The sequence below is a fragment of the Camelus dromedarius genome, chromosome 7, assembly GCF_036321535.1.
Source record: "Camelus dromedarius isolate mCamDro1 chromosome 7, mCamDro1.pat, whole genome shotgun sequence".
Lineage (NCBI taxonomy): Eukaryota > Metazoa > Chordata > Mammalia > Artiodactyla > Camelidae > Camelus > Camelus dromedarius.
The window spans coordinates 32,882,262-32,889,843 of record NC_087442.1 but is presented as its reverse complement, the minus strand read 5'-3'; the positions used below and the strand labels follow the sequence as shown (position 1 = coordinate 32,889,843).

At 38.4% G+C, this 7,582-nt stretch overlaps 1 long non-coding RNA gene across 1 annotated transcript; it reads left to right on the top strand.

Annotated features, from left to right (window-relative positions):
* The first annotated feature begins 2,801 nt into the window (after positions 1-2,801).
* Positions 2,802-7,199, top strand: LOC116154052 (uncharacterized). The gene is made up of 3 exons (XR_004137891.2): positions 2,802-3,187; positions 3,279-3,501; positions 7,170-7,199. It is a non-coding gene; the product is annotated as an uncharacterized LOC116154052 (long non-coding RNA).
* Positions 7,200-7,582: the final 383 nt, after the last annotated feature.

Genomic DNA, 7,582 nt, shown 5'->3' with positions numbered 1-7,582 from the left:
CAGCTCTCCCAACCGCCTGCGCTCTTGTCTCCTTAGATATCCCAGCAGCCTGTCAGACTCAGCCCTGAACAGAACTCATCTTTCCCCTCTCAAAAGCTGTTCCTCCTCTTGGCTTCCATTATTGCTACCCAGACACCAGGCATCAACATGGTTCTTGGACTCCTGTGTTCAAGTTACCTCGGAGCCTGTTAGGATCACTCCCTCCTTATCTGATCTCTCAGTGACAGTCCTGGTAAATCCAAGGACAGTCAGCTCGCTCGCGTCTGAGCTTTCTGTATGTTTTAATTTTGTCGTATTTATTACATACTCTCTATCATACTCATTTTTTCACACATCTTATCTGTAAACTTTAAGTTTCTTTTTTCTTTACATAATTTATCTATACTTTTCTTTTTTTTTTAAGATTTTTTTCATGAGGGGAGGGAGGTAGGTTTAACCTATGTATTTATTTTAATGGAGGTACTGGGGATTGAACCCAGGACCTCATGCATGCTAGGCATGCACTCTACCGCTGAGCTAGACCCTTCCTGCTATAAACGTTTTTTTTGAGGGAAGGAATTTCATAATCTTTTAACCTCTAGTTTCTCACACATGCATAGAGTGTACTAGACATGTTTGAATGAGTGAATGAATCAATCAGTGGGTGAATGAGTTACTACAATTAAGGTGAGGTAAAAGCAGCATGGGGAGTTATGATTTTAAAACAATCCTTTGGTTAATATTTCAATGGCAAATTTTTAGAAAACAACTTAAATGTAAGCTTTCTTGCTGGTTTATGACGCAAAGGCAGTCTTAGTCTACACTCAGCTGACCTTTGCTCCACATAAGAAATATAAGATATTTCTAAATAAAAGATAGCTGTAAAAATCCAGTTTATTATTGGCCACACATGATTTATAATGAAGGTACCATCTGTCAGTCTAACAATTAACCTGCTTGAAGTATAAGCAGAAGGAAAATTAATAAATATGTTGATTATTCTTTCAGGCTATGGACACTGCCAGCAGTCAGCTTTTAACTCTTACAGCAGCAAAAGCATAAATCTATAATACTGTTTTATGACATGTTATTAACAAATTAGTAAACTGGGAGGCTCTAGAATTATGTTCTTGAATATTCTTTGTCTTACTAATTACAATTCCAGTTCCTTGTTTCTTTGCTCAGTTAGCTCTTGTATAGTTAAAATCAAACTTAAATGTCACCTCTGACGTGTTGTCTTCTTCCTGGGGAAGAAGTTAGGCACCTTCATCAGACTGTCACTCGGGTGACTCTGATGCAGGTGGTCCACAGGCCACACTTTGTGTAGCTCCACACAAGCCTCCAAGTGTTTCAAGGATAAGAGTCATTTTATTCATTTGTATCTCTAAGACCTGTATAGACTATGTGCTATACGTAGACACATAACCAAAGTACAATCTGTTAGTCGAACATTAACCTATTTGTAGTTAAGAGAGTATAATCTGATACAATGAATGAATACATGTACACTGAGTGAATGACCTCAGCTACTGTGTGTGTGTGCATGTGTGTGTTGTGAGAACACCCATCCAAAACCCAAACCTAAGTTGTGTTTTTAATACAATTCTATAAGGTGGGGAGGGTATAGCTCAGTGGTAGAACACAGTGCTTAGCATGCACAAGGCCCTGGGTTCAATCCTGGTACCTCCGTTAAAAAAAAAAAAATAATAATAATAATAATAAATAAATGAACAAACCTAATTACCCCCCCCAAAAGAAAAAAACAATTCTATAAGAACTGTTTCTTGCTATTTGCCTTAGTATGCAGTATCAGGACTTCTTACTATTTTTTTTTCCAGCATCAGTAGAGTACAATTTATTTTTTAAGATACCATTCACTTACTTTGTAAAACCCAATTCAAAATAATATGCTTTCACAATTTAAAAAAATGGGGACCAAAGACTCAAAGAGGAAATACAAATCACCTCTAGTCCCTCCTCTGAGAGATGCCCGCTGTTCACAGATGGACACATGTTATGGTTGAATTATACATAGCTGTACTTTATATTTTTTAATTTAAAAAATTAGCTTTTATTGCTTCTCTTTAGAGAAGATACTCAAAAATGGAGACGAGTTTCAGACACCCTGTAAGTTCTAAAGAGTGATGACATGTTTGAAGACCAAGTACTTTTTCAGTTAGTTTCCTAATTAAACATTTTGCTTTGTTCATTAAGGCTCTTGTTCAAGCAGCAGAAACTAACTCTCGCTAAATTAAGCAAAAAGAAGCTTTACCTGAAGAATATAGGGGTCTCCTGAGATTGGAGAGAGGCTGAAAAACAGAGCTTACCCTGGATGGAGATCTGGCGGTCCTGGCCTGGACTTCCATCCTTGTCTGCTTGTCTCTTCTCAAAAATCAAAGTACCAGGAGACAGTGGATTTTGTTTTGTTTTGCTGAACTCAGGTTACATAATACTAGGTGGACTTGGTGACAGACTGGTTATGGGTGGAGAGGGGAAGAAAGGGACCAGCAGTGATCTCCAGGTTTCTGGCTTCCCTAAATACCTTGCTAACGGTACCATATCCTAAGATTAGGAACAGTGAAAAAGGACCAGGCCAGCTAAATCTTGGGAGGGGTCAGATGAATGGTTCAGTTGGGGGCATGCTGAATTTAAGGTACCTTGAGACATCAAAGGATGTTAAGTAGGCTACTGGGTCTATGGCTTGTGCTGCAGTTTTTCTATCTGCATCTCCAGACCTCCCCTCCACCCTGTTTGCAGCCCTGGGAGGCTGACCTGCATCAACAAACTCCCTTTGCTTTTGGCTTCAGATGGGGTTAGTTCAATGGGGAGCAATGGCAGGAGATCAGAGAAGGAGAAGCAGTGAGGTGGATCACTCCTTGATTTTCCTGGCTTCTTCCCTGCAGAATTGCTGTGGGTTGGCTGCAACCCTGAACCAGAGGTCACAGCTCTTGTCAGATATGGTCTTCCCCACCAACCCCTCACCCTCCAGGGTCTGGCTGTGCTCTTGCTTGTTTTAGAACATTGTGCTACTTCCGATAATTTCCCTATATTCTGTCCACCCACTCAGATTGCACCAACCTAAGTGTATCACTCATTTCTTCCAGAGTCCTGACTGATACATGAGTACAGAATTCAAAGGGAAGGTTCAGGCTGGAGAGGTATTTTGTGAATCGCCTGTTTATAGATGTAGTAGAAGCTGATGTGGATGGTAAGTTCCTCTGTAGGGGCGCACAGTCAAGAAATGAAGAGTGTTTAGGACTGAGCTTTAAGAATCTCTACCTTGCCTCCCGCTGAAACAGAGCAGTGAGAAGAAAGACCTGACGATGGGAACCTCTGGGGACTCCCTTGGATCCATTAAAGAGGGACTACACACCTGTTCTTGATCATCCACCATGGCATCACACAGCAAGAAAGGGGCAATTCACTACAGGGAAATCAGAATGATACTGGGAGAATGGATGCTGGATGGCTGGACCCAACACATACACACACACCCCTACATACTTATGCATGCATATCTACGTAAGTTCATTAAAATGAGATACAAATATTTCTGCTTTGTCAGCAAGATTAATTCTGCTGTGAGTGGCAGAAAATCCAAAATGGTAGTAACATAAAACAAGATAGCAGTTTATTGCTCTATCATGTAAATGAAGCTTGGAAATAGTTCAGGGCTAGTATAGATAGCACTCATGGTGTCAGGGATCAAGCCTCCTTTATCTTGTTGTTCCACCATCTTCAGCATACATGTTCCACCTCATGGTTCAGGATGGCTGCTTGTGCTCCAGTCATCTTGTCTGCATTCCAGCCAGCAGCACATTTTTCAGATATTGCAAATAGCACTTATGTTTATATCTCTGTGGTCAGAACTTAGATACATGACCAATCTACTGGTGCGATACTGAGAAATACCTTTGCTTCAGATGACCATGTACCCAGCTTAAAACCAGGAGTTCTAATATAAAGGAAATGGAGGAGAAAGGAAATTGGGACACCACTAGTGGTCTTTGCCAAACATGTGATTTTAAAACCTATCTTCTTTTTAATTCAAAAATTTTTCTAACTTTTGATGACTCCTTGCTAGCCATAGGTATACTGTAATACCCTTCCACGTATACTACGTCTTCTAATCCAAAGCACCCATGGCAAATGTTAGATGGCATCAATGATCCAACACATGGCTAGCACAGCTTAGGAAGATTCCTTAAACCAACCCCACTCATTCACAAATCTTAAAACATTAGAGTCAGAAGGACCCAGAGAGAACACAGTCTGGGAAACTGAGCAGTGACAGATTAAGGCACATATTTCAGGGACATGCAGCTTGGTGGCAAAAGCCTACCTCTTGTATCTCTGACTTTCTGTGATTTAAAAATTCTCGAGTATCTTTGATTCACAGGCAGGTTTTACACCCTGCTTTAGGCAGATGTGAATGTGCACATGTTACCCCTGGCTACACATCAATTTCTAGATGGGAATAAACTACCCATTGCTTCTTTTTCTAGGAGGCATATGATGCTGTGGTGAATGGGGCTGTAAATTTCTGCAGGAGATGAAAAATCCCACAGTAGGCACTCATTACCATGTCATTGGACTGCCTGTTCCTATAACAAATACAGTCAATTTTGTTTATGGGCCTGGTAGGGAAGGTAGTCGTTGGCTCAGAGAATTTGGCTCATTAAACCAGAGTAAAGCAACCAAAAAAATTTTTTTTTTATCTTAAGCAATGTGAAATATAAGCAATTCAAAGTCCAGCCAAGGGTAGATTGGGAAGGCGGTAGGATGGTAGGATTTTTCTCATTATGTTGGAAATGAAGGCATTTCATGGCTTAAAGGATCAACAACTAGTCTGTTAGAGGCAAATTGTCTCTGAATTTTGGAGTTGTTAAGCCCTGTCTAGATACATGGCAAAGAATGTAGCATGGTGAAAGAGCTTTATAATAAAAATAGTATCTAATGCATAAGATTTTTGGTGAGAAACAAATGAAACTGTGAATGATAAATAATATTATCAACTTTAAACTGCTCCACCAGTGTTATTTTAATCAGCATCTTCTTTGTCTCATGGCTCCAGCCCAGATGTCATTTAGCCAGCAGGACTTACATGTATTAGTCTGATATAATTATTAGGTCCCAGAGAGTCTTCGGTTATTAGTCCCAAAGGTGCTATCTTAGCCAGATGGCCAAAAGGTTGTGTGCAGCTCTGTTCAGTGGGAGAATTAATGAGTCATCATGTAATTTCACCCATTTGTATGGGTAGAAAGTTGTTTAATTTGAACCTAGCATCAGCAATTATAGATATCTCTCTGAAACACTTTTAAAAGAATCTAATCTTTCTCTAAGATTTTAAAACAGTAACAAGAGTTGAATAATGGCAGTGTTACTTTGGTTCCTGGTAAACTGTCCTCTTACCACATTGCTCATTGGTGACAATAGTTGAATGGTGCCAAATTATTACAGATTTTGAATCTCCATATAATAGCTTTCCACATGCTGACTTGTTTACCAATTCTTGAAAATGCCATTGGACACAAAGTTGCAAGTAGAATTATTTCCCCATACATTATGTAGAAAGAGGCTTCAGAATTTCCTCATGAATAAGATTGTGAAACTGCTGAGTAATAGCTGTATTAGTTATTCTCTGCTGTGTAACAAATCCCCCCAACCCTTAGATGCTTAAAAGAATTCCTGTGGGCCAGAAATCCAAGCACAGCATAGTTAGGTGCCTCTGACTCAAGATCTGTCTGGGTTTGCAATCAAGCTATTGGCTGGGGTTGTGATCTCATCTAACAGCTCAGCTAGTGGTGGCGCTGGGGTCCACCCTAAAGCTCACTCATGTGCTCATTGACAGGCCTCCATCACTTGCCATTTGGGCCTTTCCACAGGGCTGCCTCATGACATGACAACTGTCTTTCCATGGGCCAGTGAGCAGAGAGAGGGAGAGAGCAAGAACCAGAAGCTAATCGTTTTATAATTTAATCCCCAAAGTAACACTTCTGCCATATTTCATGTGTTAGAAGTAAGCCAGTAAGTCCAGCACGTAGGACTGGGAGGGAGAACACAAGAGCATGAATATAAGAAAGTAGAGATCATTAGGGATTATCATAGAGGCTTCCTGCAACAATGACTCTGGAGTTCTATAATTTTGAAATAATTCTTTGGCAGATGGTTTCCATTTTAATAAATTATTTTGTTTTTATATAGTAACTATTATTAGATATATGTTAATCAAATGAGGCTCTGTGAGGTTAGATACCTGCTGATAATTTTGTAGAATGTGCTTGATGTCAGGTCAAGTTTTATGCTACTGGCAGGCACTGAGCCTGTAAAATCTAGATAGTACTTTTAATGGGTTCATTACAGTTCATCTAGTAAATTCTTTCAGTAAATTAAATAATAAACTAATTTTTACTCCTCCCAATTTTCAAACCAATGAACAGAAAGTATATTTTACATGGTAAGAATTTGGCTTATTGCATATTTGGCATGATTGGGTTAAATTTATATACACTTCCTAAATGTAAGACAAAAGTGTGTGTGTGTTCATGACTTTAATCTCTCAGAGTGTATATCAATCAGCAGAAGATATACTAAGATAGAACTAACCAATATCATTTTCCTTTTGCCTGAAGAACTTCATTTAATATTTCTTTTAGTGTAGGTTCTCTGGCACTGAATTGTCTCAGCTTTTATTTATCTGATATTTTCTTTGAGTAAAGCATTCTAATGTGACATTTTTTTCTTTTCAATGTTTCAAAGATATTGTACCAGTCTCTTCTGCCCTGCATGGTTTCTGATGAAAGTTTGCTCTCATTCTTATCTCTGTTCTCTGTCCATAATGTTTCATAATTTATCTGGTATGGTCTTTTGAAAGTTTTTATTGAAGTATAGTTGAATAGTTGATTTACAATTTAGTGATTCATTTATATATATATATATATATATATATATATATATATATATATATATATATATATATATACACACACACACACACACACACACATATATACATACTTTTTCAGATTCTTTTCCATTATAAGTTATTAAAAGATATTAAATATAGTTCCCTGTGCTATACAGTAGGTCTTTGTTGTTTATCTATTTTATATATAGCAGCCTGGAAACTACCTCCAGGCAGTAAACTGATGTAATTGTAGAGCTCACCTTGTTTATTTCCTTTCTTTCAGAGGTCGTGGATCTGCTCTGCCTGTCCTCCAATGTGTGAAAACAGTTGTTTCTTATATTTTGTCTATTTTTCTAGCTATTTAAGGTGAGAGAATAAATATGGTCCCTGTTACTCCATCTTGGCTTGCAATGGAATTTTTATGATGAAACCGAAATAAATATAGAATTTTACTTTTAAGAATCATTTAGCATATGGAATCATCTTCATTTTAGGTCTAATTGAACTGTGATTAGTGAACTGCCTTTCAAATGTAAAGATAGTGCTACGTGTTGGGGTGCAGTTGCTTTTCTATTTCTTGAATAGAAATTTCACACAGGAAGAGAGCATGTAGAAGGTTTCTGAGAGAGTGGGAAAATGTTATGGAGAGCACAGAAGAAGGTACCACAGCAAAGGATTTGTTGCATTGGCTGGGTT